This window comes from Pelobates fuscus, chromosome 2 (genome assembly GCF_036172605.1).
Source record: "Pelobates fuscus isolate aPelFus1 chromosome 2, aPelFus1.pri, whole genome shotgun sequence".
NCBI lineage: Eukaryota > Metazoa > Chordata > Amphibia > Anura > Pelobatidae > Pelobates > Pelobates fuscus.
Window position 1 is genome coordinate 67,905,176 of NC_086318.1, and position 13,469 is coordinate 67,918,644.

Here is a 13,469-nt window from a genome sequence, read left to right on the forward strand (position 1 = left end):
GAAAAATTTACAGGACTTTGTATATACCCTGATCTATCAGCGGCCACACGTATGTCTCTGAAGAAATTCCAAGATATAACACTACAACTACAAAAAAAATATATTCATTACAGATGGGGTTTTCCTGTAAAATTAATTATTCTTCACAAAGGGAAAACTATAATAATCTCAGATCCACTAGAGGATGTGGGTAAACTGGGACTATTCTAAACGGAAACGCCACTATCAAAAATATGGAAAAAGAGATGTAAAGGGGATTAGGTAGAGGAGAAGGAATTACTAGTTAATATTTCTTTTCCTTTTTTTTTTTTTTTACGAATTATGGTCTATTTAAAAAGAAATGATAAAGTAATAGAAATATCAACACAATATAGAAAATAACACTAGTAAGACTATAAAGAAAGATGTGGACCATGACGAATGGTCGAATGTATAGATTTAGTCGTAAAATCCTCTCAAGGTGAATGTTTAAGTGTATAATAGAGACTAATTCAGGGTTTCCTCACTGTTATAAATTTTTTGGCACTTATAATAGATAGACATGTATAACACTGAAACTATGTTCAGGGAAAATCAATAATCAAAGGGGAGTATCTTTAAAGAAATTTGATTCAGCAGATATCCCAATGAAATGGGGTCATAATACATACGGAATTTAGATTTAAAACACATAACACTTGATCCAAATAATAGATAATTTAAATTTAATTTTATTTTTTTTTTTGTACTGAGATAATGGAATAGGGTTCACGTATAAGATATGTTAAGGTAACAGAAATATAATACACAATATAGATAATTAACACTACCAAGATCATAATAGGGTATCGACTGTGGTGAATGGTGGGAATTAGAGATATATTTTTAAAATTACAACGAAGGTGAATGCCTAAGTAATTAATATAGAAATAATTATAAAAACCAAAGGGATTTGGATGTGATAGGTTTATCTATATATTTATATATATATATATTTTTTTCTTCCTTTCCTCCTTCCCCCCTTTTTTCTCCCCTTCCACACAACCACATCAGCAACTGTGTTCTAGCTAGTAGCTCAACTTTGGAGTAGCTAGACAATGTATAATCCAGTGCAATATTATCCAGGGATTATTGTAAATTGGCAACCCTGTTTTCCTTTTAGGGATACAGGTTCATTTGTTTGTATGAATGTGTGCAGGGCTGCCATCAGAAATGTTGAGGCCCCTGACAAAGCACAAGGTCTGGGCCCCCCTCCCACCCCCCACGCCCTACCTAGTCCGCTGACAATGATGCGGGACTGAATGTGGTGTGTATAGTGGAAGTGAATTAGAATGTGTGTAATGGATGTAGTGTTTGTGTGTATTAGATACTGTTTGTGCAGTGAATGCAGAGTGTGTGTTTGTGTAGCAGATGCAATGTGTATAGTGAACGCAGAGTGTGTTTGAGTAGTGGATGTAGTGTGTGTACAGTGATGTAGTGTGTGTAGTGGATGTAGTGTTTGTGTGTACTAGATGCAATGTGTTTAGTGGATGCAGTGTCTGTAGTGGATGTAGTGTGTGTATTAGACGCACTGTCTGTGTATAGTGAATGCAGAGTGTTTCAATTTGTGGTGGATGTAGTGTGTGTACTGTGAATGCAGGATGTTTGTGTAGTGGATGCTGTGTGTACAGTTAATGCAGAGTGTGTGTCAGTATAGTGAATCCAGAGTGTGTGCATAGTTTAGTGAATGCAGAGTGTGTGTTAGTGTGTAATGAATGCAGAGTGTGTCAGTGTAATGAATGTAGTGTGTGTGTTAGTGCAGTGAATGCAGAGTGTGTGTAAATGTGTAGTGAATGCAGAGTGTGTGTTAATGTGTAGTGAATGCAGAGAGTGTGTTAGTGTGTAGCGGATGCAGAGTGTGTGTTAGTGTAGTGAATGCAGAGTGTTAATGTGTAGTGAATGTAGAGAGTGTTTGAGTAGTGGATGTAGTGTGTGTACAGTGATGTAGTGGATGTAGTGTTTGTATGTACTAGATGAAATGTGTTTAGTGGATGCAGTGTCTGTAGTGGATGTAGTGTGTGTATTAGACACAGTGTCTGTGTAAAGTGAATGCAGAGTGTTTCAATTTGTGGTGGATGTAGTGTGTGTACTGTGAATACAGGATGTTTGTGTAGTGGATGCTGTGTGTACAGTTGATGCAGAGTGCATGTTAGTGTAGTGAATGCAGAGTGTGTGTTAGTATAGTGAATCCAGAGTGTGTGCATAGTTTAGTGAATGCAGAGTGTGTGTTAGTGTGTAATAAATGCAGAGTGTGTGTTAGGGTGTAATGAATGCAGAGTGTGTCAGTGTAATGAATGTAGTGTGTGTGTAAATTTGTAGTGAATGCAGAGTGTGTGTTAATGTGTAGTGAATGCAGAGAGTGTGTTAGTGTAGTGAATGCAGAGAGTGTGTTAGTGTAGTGAATGCAGAGAGTGTGTTAATGTGTAGTGAATGCAGAGTGTGTGTTAGTGTGTAATGATTGCAGAGTGTGTGTTAGGGTGTAATGAATGCAGAGTGTGTCAGTGTAATGAATGTAGTGTGTGTGTAAATTTGTAGTGAATGCAGAGTGTGTGTTAATGTGTAGTGAATGCAGAGAGTGTGTTAGTGTAATGAATGCAGAGAGTGTGTTAGTGTAGTAAATGCAGAGAGTGTGTTAATGTGTAGTGAATGCAGAGAGTGTGTTAGTATGTAGCGGATGCAGAGTGTGTGTTAGTGTAGTGAATGCCGAGTGTTAATGTGTAGTGAATGCAGAGAGTGTGTTAGTGTGTAGCGGATGCAGAGCGTGTGTTAGTTTAGTGAATACAGAGTGTGTTAATGTGTAGCGAATGCAGAGTGTGTGTCAGTATAGTGGATGTGGTGAGTGTGTTAGTGTGTAGTGTATGCAGAGTGCATGTTGTATTAGTGAATGCAGTGTGTGTATTGTATTAGTGTATTAGTGTATGCACTGTGTGTGTTAGTGTATGCAGTGTGAGTTTTGTATTAGTGTATGCAGTGTGTGTGTTGTGTTAGTGTATGCAGTATGTGTGTTGTGTTAGTGTATGCAGTGTGTGTGTGTGTGTTAGTGTATGCAGTGTGTTTTGTATTAGTGTATGCAGTGTGTGTGTTAGTGTATGCAGTGTGTGTTGTATTAGTGTATGCAGAGTGTGTGTTGTGTCAGTGTATGCAGAGTGTGTGTTGTGTTAGTGTATGCTGTGTGGAAGGGGCATTTTAACATAATTGTTTTAATTAAATTGTTTCTCCCCCCTCCTTGCTTACCTTTGTCCAGGGAGGGGGGGAGATTCCATCCCTGGTGGTCCGGTGGGGGGCCCCCTGGCTTCCCTGTTACCGCAGAGGGGGCCCAGGCAGCACACTGCTTCTTCTCTTCTCTCCTCCAATAACTCTCGCGAGACCTGCGGAGCATTGCCATGGCAACCGAGTCTCGCGATAGTTATTAGCAGGGAGGAGAAGAGAAGAGGCTGTGTGCTGCCTGGGCCCCCTCTGTGGTAACAGGGAGCCGGGGGCCCGCGGCTGCACACATAGATAGCGATATTCGCTATCTATGTGTGCAGGGAGGGAAAGTGGGGGCCCAGGACTGCCAGAGCAGTCCGGGCCCCCCAGGGCCACCGGGCCCGTGTGCATCAGGGGCATATGGAGAAGGAATGGGAGGGAGGTTTTTAAAACTACTACTATTAATCATAAAGGACCAGTAAAGATCTATGAATATGGTTAGGGTCTTATCTATTAATGCCCAGGGTTTGAAAACCCCTCAAAAGAGAGGATATTTATACGATACAATTAGAAAAAATAAAATAGACCTATGTTTCGTCCAGGAGACACATTGGCAGAAACAGAATACTAAGTACTGGGAATTCTCCAAATTCCCAGTAATCTTCACATCAGATTATAATAAAAAGAAGAGAGGAGTTGCAATAATAATTTCAGCATATACTAAATTTGAACTTATTATGGAAAAAAAGACAATCAAGGTAGAAGTTTGATCTTGATTTGTAAATTAAATGAAGAAATATATACATTAGTAAACTTATACGCACCAAATATCTACTCCAGTAAATTTTTTAAATCGATTTTTAAGGAAATCGAGAAAATTAAAAAAGGAACTCTATTAATAGCTGGAGATATGAATGTTACACCAGATGTAAAAATGGATAGAACACTAACTAATAAGAACAATCGTTATACTAGAAAAATAACTAATAATGCTAGATCATTTAGTAATACCATGATAGAACATGATCTTTATGGTATCTGGAGGGTTCACCACCCTAATGACAGGGACTATTCGTATTTTTCTCAGGTACATAAAACCTATTCTAGAATAGATATTTATTTAACAAATTCGTATAGTTTACAGAAGTTTGAGAATTCTAATATCGATAATATATCCTGGTCAGATCACGCACCGATAATAACTAATATATACAAAAAAATGACACCAAGATAATTACACCTTGGAGGATGAATGATGAAATTCTAGACTCAGTATCTGGCCTAAAATATTTGAAAGACCAAGCAGAAGAATTTATAAGATTCAATGATAACAAAGAAGTATCTAATAGCACTCTTTGGTGTACATATAAATGTTTTATGAGGGGAAACTTTATAAAAATTGGAGCAAAACTGAAAAAAGATCAGGGGAAAAATTTAACGGATCTTTATATAGAATTAGCCATATTGGAAAATACTAATAAAAAAAGACTTCAATATATTAAGATTAAACAAAATTAAACAAATACAAACTCAAATTAAAACCAGTCTATCAAATAAAGTGAACAATGCAATTATAAGGTTAAAACAACTGTGGTATCATGGAGAAAATAGAACGAGTAAAACATTTTTTCTGATAAATTAAAATTTAAAAAAAGACAACAAAGGATTACAAAGATCAAATATAATAATAAAGATCATTTATCACCAATTGACATAGGGGAAATATTTGGTCAATATTATAAGTCATTATATAATCTCCCAAAGATCTCTTTAACGACTGAAGAGATAGATACCTTTTTATCTACCTGTAAATTACCAAAAATTAATGTAGAACAGACTAAAGATTTAGAATCTCCAATATCCATGACAGAGATTACCCACGCTATAAAAACGCTATAATTTTTTCTAATTTAGAAATCCTGAAGAAAAAATTACAGATTATAGAACATCTAACTATAAATTCACCAATTGAAATAATACAAATATATATAGAGGATATTAACATTAAAAAATGGAAGGACAATGGTCTCGTAAAATTAGCTCATATTCTAAAACCAGATCTTCAAATAAAATTGTTTCAACAAATTCTCATAGATACAAAAGGTCTTGATAATGAACAATTTACATATATTAGAATTAACCCCTTAAGGACAGATGACGGATATATTCTGTCATGATTCCCTTTTATTCCAGAAGTTGTGTCCTTAAGGGGTTAAACATTTTATACAATCCAATCCAATACATAATATCTCAGTTATAGATAATATTCTTAACATAGAGCATAAGAATAATATGGTCTCAAATATAAATAAGGTTCTATATAGTAGATGCAATAAGGGAAAAATGAAATTTATGTTGAAATGGGAAAATGATATTGGAAATGAGTTGGATCAATGGAAGGAATCATTCAATTTGTTTAGGAAAGCGATACATAGTATAAGTTTGTATGAATTACAGATTAAATTGGTTCATAGGTGGTATATGGTCCCAGCGAGAGTTGCAAGATTCCACCCTCCCACAGATCCTCTCTGTTGGAGATGCTTAAGATGTGACAGAACATCTGTAATAGAAGAGCAGTTAGTTGTCTGCAAGCATCTTGGTGTCAGGCCTCCTTCAGCGTGTGCTCTGCAGACCTGTGCCAGCGTACTTTGACAGTTGCCACTCATATCTGGTGTCTCTATAGCGTGCTTTTACAAAGAAAAAAGGTTTCAAGTGTAAGCTAATAGCAGCCAGTCAGTGTCCTTCAAGCGGCTCTGTCAGTCCTTCCTTCAGCGTGTGCTCTCCAGAACTGTTCCAGTGCACATTGCCAATCATATCTGGTGTCTCTATAGCGTGCTTTTAAAACCAAAATTTGTTTTTCACTGTTATAGATTGAATAGCAGTTACTTGTCTTCAAGCGGTTGTGTCAGGCCTACAGTGTGTGCTCTGCATAACTGTTACAGTTCACATTGCCAATCATATCTTGTCTCACAGTAGCTTGCACGCATAGTACCACTAATCCCCCAAAAAATGACAGGCAGAGGCAGGCCACCCCGCAGGGGCCGTCGTGGTCGTGGTGCTGTGATTCCCTTTTGCCCTAGAATAATGCCCAGTTTTCAGAAGCCACGTACCCTGAACTTGAAAAGTTCTGAGGACATAGTTGACTGGCTAACACAGGACACCCAATATTGCACAGCCTCCGCTCGGAACCTTGACGCACCATCCTCCTCCAGCTTAGCTTCAGGCACCTCTCAAGATGCCACTCACCCGCCTGCCGCCACCACCAAAACTAGCACCACAGCCACTGTACTTGGTATGTCAGAGGAGTTATTCACACACCCGTTTGAAGAAATGAGTGATGCGCAACCATTATTGCTAGAGGATGTAGATAACAGGGATATGTCTCAGGCAGGCAGCATTAAACACATGGAGGTACGATGTGATGATGATGATGTTGTACCCGCTGCTGCTTCCTTTGCTGAGTTGTCAGATACAAGCGAAGCGGTTGATGATGACGATGCGTCCATGGATGTCACGTGGGTGCCCGCTCGGCAAGAAGAAGAACAGGGCGAAAGTTCAGATGGGGAGTCAGAGAGGAGGAGGAGGAGACGAGTTGGAAGCAGGGGGGGGTCGTCGCAAGGAGCTAGTGGCACAGTCAGACAGCATGCATCGGCACCCGGGGTCAGCCCGACAGCACGCCAATCAACGCATGCTGTGTCCACCACCAGAATGCCGTCATTGCAGAGCTCAGCAGTGTGGCATTTTTTTTGTGTGTCTGCCTCTGACAACAGCGATGCCATTTGCAACCTGTGCCAAAGGAAACTGAGTCGTGGGAGGTCCAACACCCACCTAGGTACAACTGCTTTGCGTAGGCACATGATCTCACATCACAAACGCCTATGGGATCAACACATGAGTACAAGCAGCACGCCTACTCTAAGCCGCCATCCTCCTCTTGGTCCAGCATCTTCAGCCACGTCAACCACTGCTGTCCTCCTTGCCCCCTCTCAACCATCTGCCACTCCGTCTCCCGCCTTGAGCAGTTCCCGCTCATCTGCCCACAGCCATGTGTCTGTCAAGGACATGTTTGAGCGTAAGAAGCCAATGTCACCAAGTCACCCCCTTGCCCAGCGTCTGACAGCTGGCTTGTCCGAACTATTAGCCCGCCAGCTTTTACCATACAATCTGGTTGAGTCTGAGGCGTTCAAAAAATTTGTAGCTATTGGGACACCGCAGTGGAAGGTACCCGGCCGGAATTTCTTTTCACAAAAGGCAATCCCCAACCTGTACTCGATTGTGCAAAAGGAAGTCATGGCATGTCTGGCACACAGTGTTGGGGCAAGGGTCCATCTGACCACTGATACCTGGTCTGCAAAGCATGGTCAGGGCAGGTATATCACCTACACTGCGCATTGGGTAAACCTGCTGACGGCTGACAAGCAAGGAATGCGTGGCATTGCAGAGGAGTTGGTGACACCGCCACGACTTGCAGGCAGTTCTGCTGCCACCTCCTCTACTCCTCCTACTCCAACCTCTTCCATAACCTCCTCGGCTGAGTCCTCTTGTGCTGCTGCGTCTTGCTCCACATCAACGGCACCCCCCCAGCTCCCCAGGTACTATTCCACATCCCGGATACGGCAGTGTCAGGCCGTCTTGGGTTTGACTTGCTTGAAAGCAGAGAGTCACACCGGACAAGCACTCCTGTCCGCCCTGAACGCACAGGTGGAAAAGTGACTGACTCCGCATCAACTGGATATCGGCAAAGTGGTATGTGACAATGGAAAAAATTTGATAGCGGCATTGAAGTTGGGCAAGTTGACACATGTGCCGTGCATGGCACATGTGTGTAATCTGATCGTACAACGCTTTGTGCATAAGTACACAGGCTTACAGGACGTCCTGAAGCAGGCCAGGAAGGTGTGTGGCCATTTCACGCGTTCCTACACGGCCATGGCTCACTTTGCCGATATCCAGCGGCGAAACAACATGCCAGTGAGGCGCTTGATTTGCGACAGCCCTACACGTTGGAATTCAACACTCCTAATGTTTGACCGCCTGCTCCAACAAGAAAAAGCTGTTAATGAATATTTGTATGACCGGGGTGCTAGGACAGCCTCTGGGGAGCTGGGAATTTTTGTTGCCACGTTACTGGACGCTCATGCGCAATGCCTGTAGGCTCATGCGTCCTTTTGAGGAGGTGACAAACCTAGTCAGTCGCAACGAAGGCACCATCAGCGACATCATACCATTTGTTTTCTTCCTGGAGCATGCCCTGCGAAGAGTGCTGGATCAGGCCGTAGATGAGCGTGAAGAGGAAGAGTTGTGGTCACCATCACCACCAGAAACAGCCTTATCAGCATCGCTTGCTGGACCTGCGGCAACGCTGGAAGAGGATTGTGAGGAAGAGGAGTCAGATGAGGAATGTAGCTTTGAGGAGGAGGAGGAGGAGCAAGACCAAACACAACAGGCATCCCAGGGTGCTCGCTGTCACCTATCTGGTACCCGTGGTGTTGTACGTCGCTGGGGGGAAGAACATACCTTCAATAACATCAGTGAGGAGGAGGAACGGGAAATGAGTAGCTCGGCATCCAACCTTGTGCAAATGGGGTCTTTCATGCTGTCCTGCCTGTTGAGGGACCCTCGTATAAAAAGGCTGAAGGAGAACGACCTGTACTGGGTGTCCAATCTACTAGACCCCCGGTATAAGTAGAAAGTGGCGGAAATGTTACCGAATTACAACAAGTCGGAAAGGATGCAGCCTTTGCAAAATAAATTAAAAAGTATGCTTTACACAGCGTATAAGGGTGATGTCACAGCACAACGGGAATCTAACAGGGGGAGAGGTGGAAGTCATCCTCCTCCTCCCATGACCACGCCGGCAAGGACAGGACGCTTTAACCCCTTAAGGACACATGACATGTGTGACATGTCATGATTCCCTTTTATTCAAGAAGTTTTGTCCTTAAGGGGTTAAAGACGTGTTGTTGATGGAGGACATGCGGACCTTTTTAAGTCCTACGCATCGCCACAGCCCTTCGGGATCCACCCTCAGAGAGCGACTCGACCGACAGGTAGCAGACTACCTCGCCTTAACTGCAGATATCGAAACTCTGAGGAGCGATGAACCTCTTGACTACTGGGTGTGCAGGCTTGACCTGTGGCCTGAGCTATCCCAATTTGCGATAGAACTTCTGTCCTGCCCCGCTTCAAGTGTCCTGTCAGAAAGGACCTTCAGTGCAGCAGGAGGTATTGTCACTGAGAAGAGAAGTCGCCTAGGTCAAAAAAGTCTAGATTACCTCACCTTTATTAAGATGAATGAGGGATGGATCCTGAAGGGACTGACACTGGGCGATACATTCGATTAAAAAAGGCCTGATGAGATGAGCTGCCTTGGGCTAAAAATGTTCCACACGCTGCTGTATTTTAGCTCTGAATGACGTTTGACTTGCGTGACTTATCCGCCACCAACTAAGGTTCAAGCCGCCATGTTTTAGGGCACTTTCTGCCTGTGAAACAAACATCAATTTTTCTGGCCGCTGCTACAGCAGCGGCTGCAACAATACCAAATTTTTCAGGCATGTGTACATGCCTAATTTTTAGACCCACTGGTGCAGCACTGTGGCTTCAAAAACCAAACCCCAAAAAAATCCTCCAAGATGGCACCAATATACCAATGGTCTAAGCATCTTCCCACCTTGGCCTAAAAAGGGGAGGTGATTCAACAATTAAAAATCGCTGCCATTTACACATCCACTGATAGGAGACGCGGAAGGTATTAAACTGATATGAACAATACTAAACTCACCACTCCTATCTGGTGGCACATTAGCTTGCCCGCGCAGTGCCCCAAATTTCAAGTAAGAGGACCGACCAAGCATCTTCTTCCATCTCCCTGTTACATAAATCAATGCCATATCCATAGAAATTGTACATAATATCCAGGAGAGTTTTACAGGGCCAAATCTTGTCGCCTGTTGAAAGAGGTGACCTTGCTCGGGTCCCAGGTGTGCGGTTCCTAAAATGGCTGCCATATACACGTCCACTGATAGGAGACGCGGAAGGTATTAAACTGATATGAACATTTACTAAGCTCACCACTCCGAGTGCTGTTATTTATTTAAATTTTTTGTGGTGAGGCTTTACAGGACAGAGTGCTTCTCCACGGGACATGTTAACTCGCGGGCAGCTGGCTCATCAAGGAACCAGAGCAGCTTTAACGAGCAGCTTGAACGGTGTCCCAATAGCTTGCATTTAAAAACCTGTTAAATGTTATAAGATCTTGTCTCTGAGGAAGTGGGGCTGACACCCACGAAACGCGTAAGACCGAAATCAAGCGGGGTACGGACGCAGAATACACACAGCCAGCTATCGTGCTCTCTTCCATCAAGCACAGAGCACTCCGAGATCTGGGGACCGACCGACCGGCCAACAGCGTGCATCACCCAGAGTGAGGTCTGGGACGCACGCCAACCTCACGAGCAGCCGGCAGCAAGTGATACATTTTACAGCAACATTGTATCCACAGCCATCCTGATCGGTCCTTAGGATAAAATCCGAAATACTAACACAGATATGCTGGTAATATTCTTGCAGACCGTCCCCAACTGATATTTTGATATTTTTATACTTTTAGATATTTTTAATTTCTAAATCTTTCATTGTCATTCTGTAGAAGCATTTATGGTTTGGCACAGTTATTATTATTATTATTTCTTCTTCTAATAAATTCTGTACCAATTTTAACTCATTGGAGTCTATTATATTTTTTATATAGAATACAGTCATCTACACTGCATTTTCTATTTTGAAGATTTTGAAATTTTATCTTCATAAGCACATTGTTTTTTGACATATACTCCATCTACAGATTTAAAGGGATATACACCAGATATATTCTTTATGTTGCACTAAGTTCACACTAATATAAAGAACAGGTTCGCATACTGCTTCTCTGTATACAAAGACCATCTTTCTTTTATATTAAGTATAGTAATTGGTGTGTCACAACCCTATTCTGCTTTTAACAGATTTAAAGGTATACACACCATATATATATAACAGTTGCCTGGTATTCGCACTGCATATCCATATCGGTGATTCAAGCCTTTTTTAAGTGGAATTAGCTCCTGGGTTTACTTATTTCATTGCATCCACAATGTTATAATTGTTTGTCAATCCATACCTGCCAAGTGACCCTATGTAGGGGAAACAGTCTCTATTCTGCTCTGTGTCAGTGAGTATCATGGTCTCTGTGGACGGGGAACAGTCTCTATTCTGCTCTGTGTCAGTGTGTATCATGGTCTCTGTGGACAGGGAACAGTCTCTATTCTGCTCTGTGTCAGTGTGTATCAGGGGCTTTGAGGACAGGTGTCAATCCATACCTGCCAAGTGACCCTATGTAGGGGGAACAGTCCCTATTCTGCTCTGTGTGAGGAGGAGGAACGGGAAATGAGTAGCTCGGCATCCTACCTTGTGCAAATGGGGTCTTTCATGCTGTCGTGCCTGTTGAGGGACCCTCATATAAAAAGGCTGAAGGAGAACGACCTGTGCTGGGTGTCCACGCTACTAGACCCCCGGTCTCTATTCTGCTCTGTGTCAGTGTGTATCATGGTCTCTGAGGACGGGGAACAGTCTCTATTCTGCTCTGTGTCAGTGTGTATCATGGGCTTTGAGGACAGGTGTCAATCCATATCTGCCAAGTGACCCTATGTAGGGGGAACAGTCTCTATTCTGCTCTGTGTCAGTGTGTATCAGGGGCTTTGAGGACAGGTGTCAATCCATACCTGCCAAATGACCCTATGTAGGGGGAACAGTCTCTATTATGCTCTGTGTCAGTGTGTATCAGGGGTTTTGAGGACAGGTGTCAATCCATATCTGCCAAGTGGCCCTATGTAGGGGGAACAGTCCCTTTTCTGCTCTGTGTGAGGAGGAGGAACGGGAAATGAGTAGCTCGGCATCCAACCTTGTGCAAATGGGGTCTTTCATGCTGTCGTGCCTGTTGAGGGACCCTCGTATAAAAAGGCTGAAGGAGAACGACCTGTGCTGGGTGTCCACGCTACTAGACCCCCGGTCTCTATTCTGCTCTGTGTCAGTGTGTATCATGGTCTCTGAGGACGGGGAACAGTCTCTATTCTGCTCTGTGTCAGTGTGTATCATGGGCTTTGAGGACAGGTGTCAATCCATATCTGCCAAGTGACCCTATGTAGGGGGAACAGTCCCTATTATGCTCTGTGTCAGTGTGTATCAGGGATCATTAGGATAGGTGGCAATCCATATCTGCCAAGTGACCCTATGTAGGGGGAACAGTCCCTATTCTGCTCTGTGTGAGGAGGAGGAACGGGAAATGAGTAGCTCGGCATCCAACCTTGTGCAAATGGGGTCTTTCATGCTGTCGTGCCTCTTGAGGGACCCTCGTATAAAAAGGCTGAAGGAGAACAACCTGTGCTGGGTGTCCACGCTACTAGACCCCCGGTCTCTATTCTGCTCTGTGTCAGTGTGTATCAGGGGTTTTGAGGACAGGTGTCAATCCATATCTGCCAAGTGACCCTATGTAGGGGGAACAGTCCCTATTCTGCTCTGTGTCAGTGTGTATCAGGGGTTTTGAGGACAGGTGTCAATCCACATCTGCCAAGTGACCCTATGTAGGAGGAACAGTCGCTATTCTGCTCTGTGTCAGTGTGTATCAGGGGTTTTGAGGACAGGTGTCAATCCATATCTGCCAAGTGACCCTATGTAGGGGGAACAGTCCCTATTATGCCCTGTGTCAGTGTGTATCAGGGATCATTAGGATAGGTGGCAATCCATATCTGCCAAGTGACCCTATGTAGGGGGAACAGTCCCTATTCTGCTCTGTGTGAGGAGGAGGAACGGGAAATGAGTAGCTCGGCATCCAACCTTGTGCAAATGGGGTCTTTCATGCTGTCGTGCCTGTTGAGGGACCCTCGTATAAAAAGGCTGAAGGAGAACAACCTGTGCTGGGTGTCCACGCTACTAGACCCCCGGTCTCTATTCTACTCTGTGTCAGTGTGTATCAGGGGTTTTGAGGACAGGTGTCAATCCATATCTGCCAAGTGACCCTATGTAGGGGGAACAGTCTCTATTCTGCTCTGTGTCAGTGTGTATCAGGGGTTTTGAGGACAGGTGTCAATCCATATCTGCCAAGTGACCCTATGTAGGGGGAACAGTCCCTATTATGCTCTGTGTCATTGTGTATCAGGGATCATTAGGATAGGTGGCAATCCATATCTGCCAAGTGACCCTATGTAGGGGGAACAGTCCCTATTCTG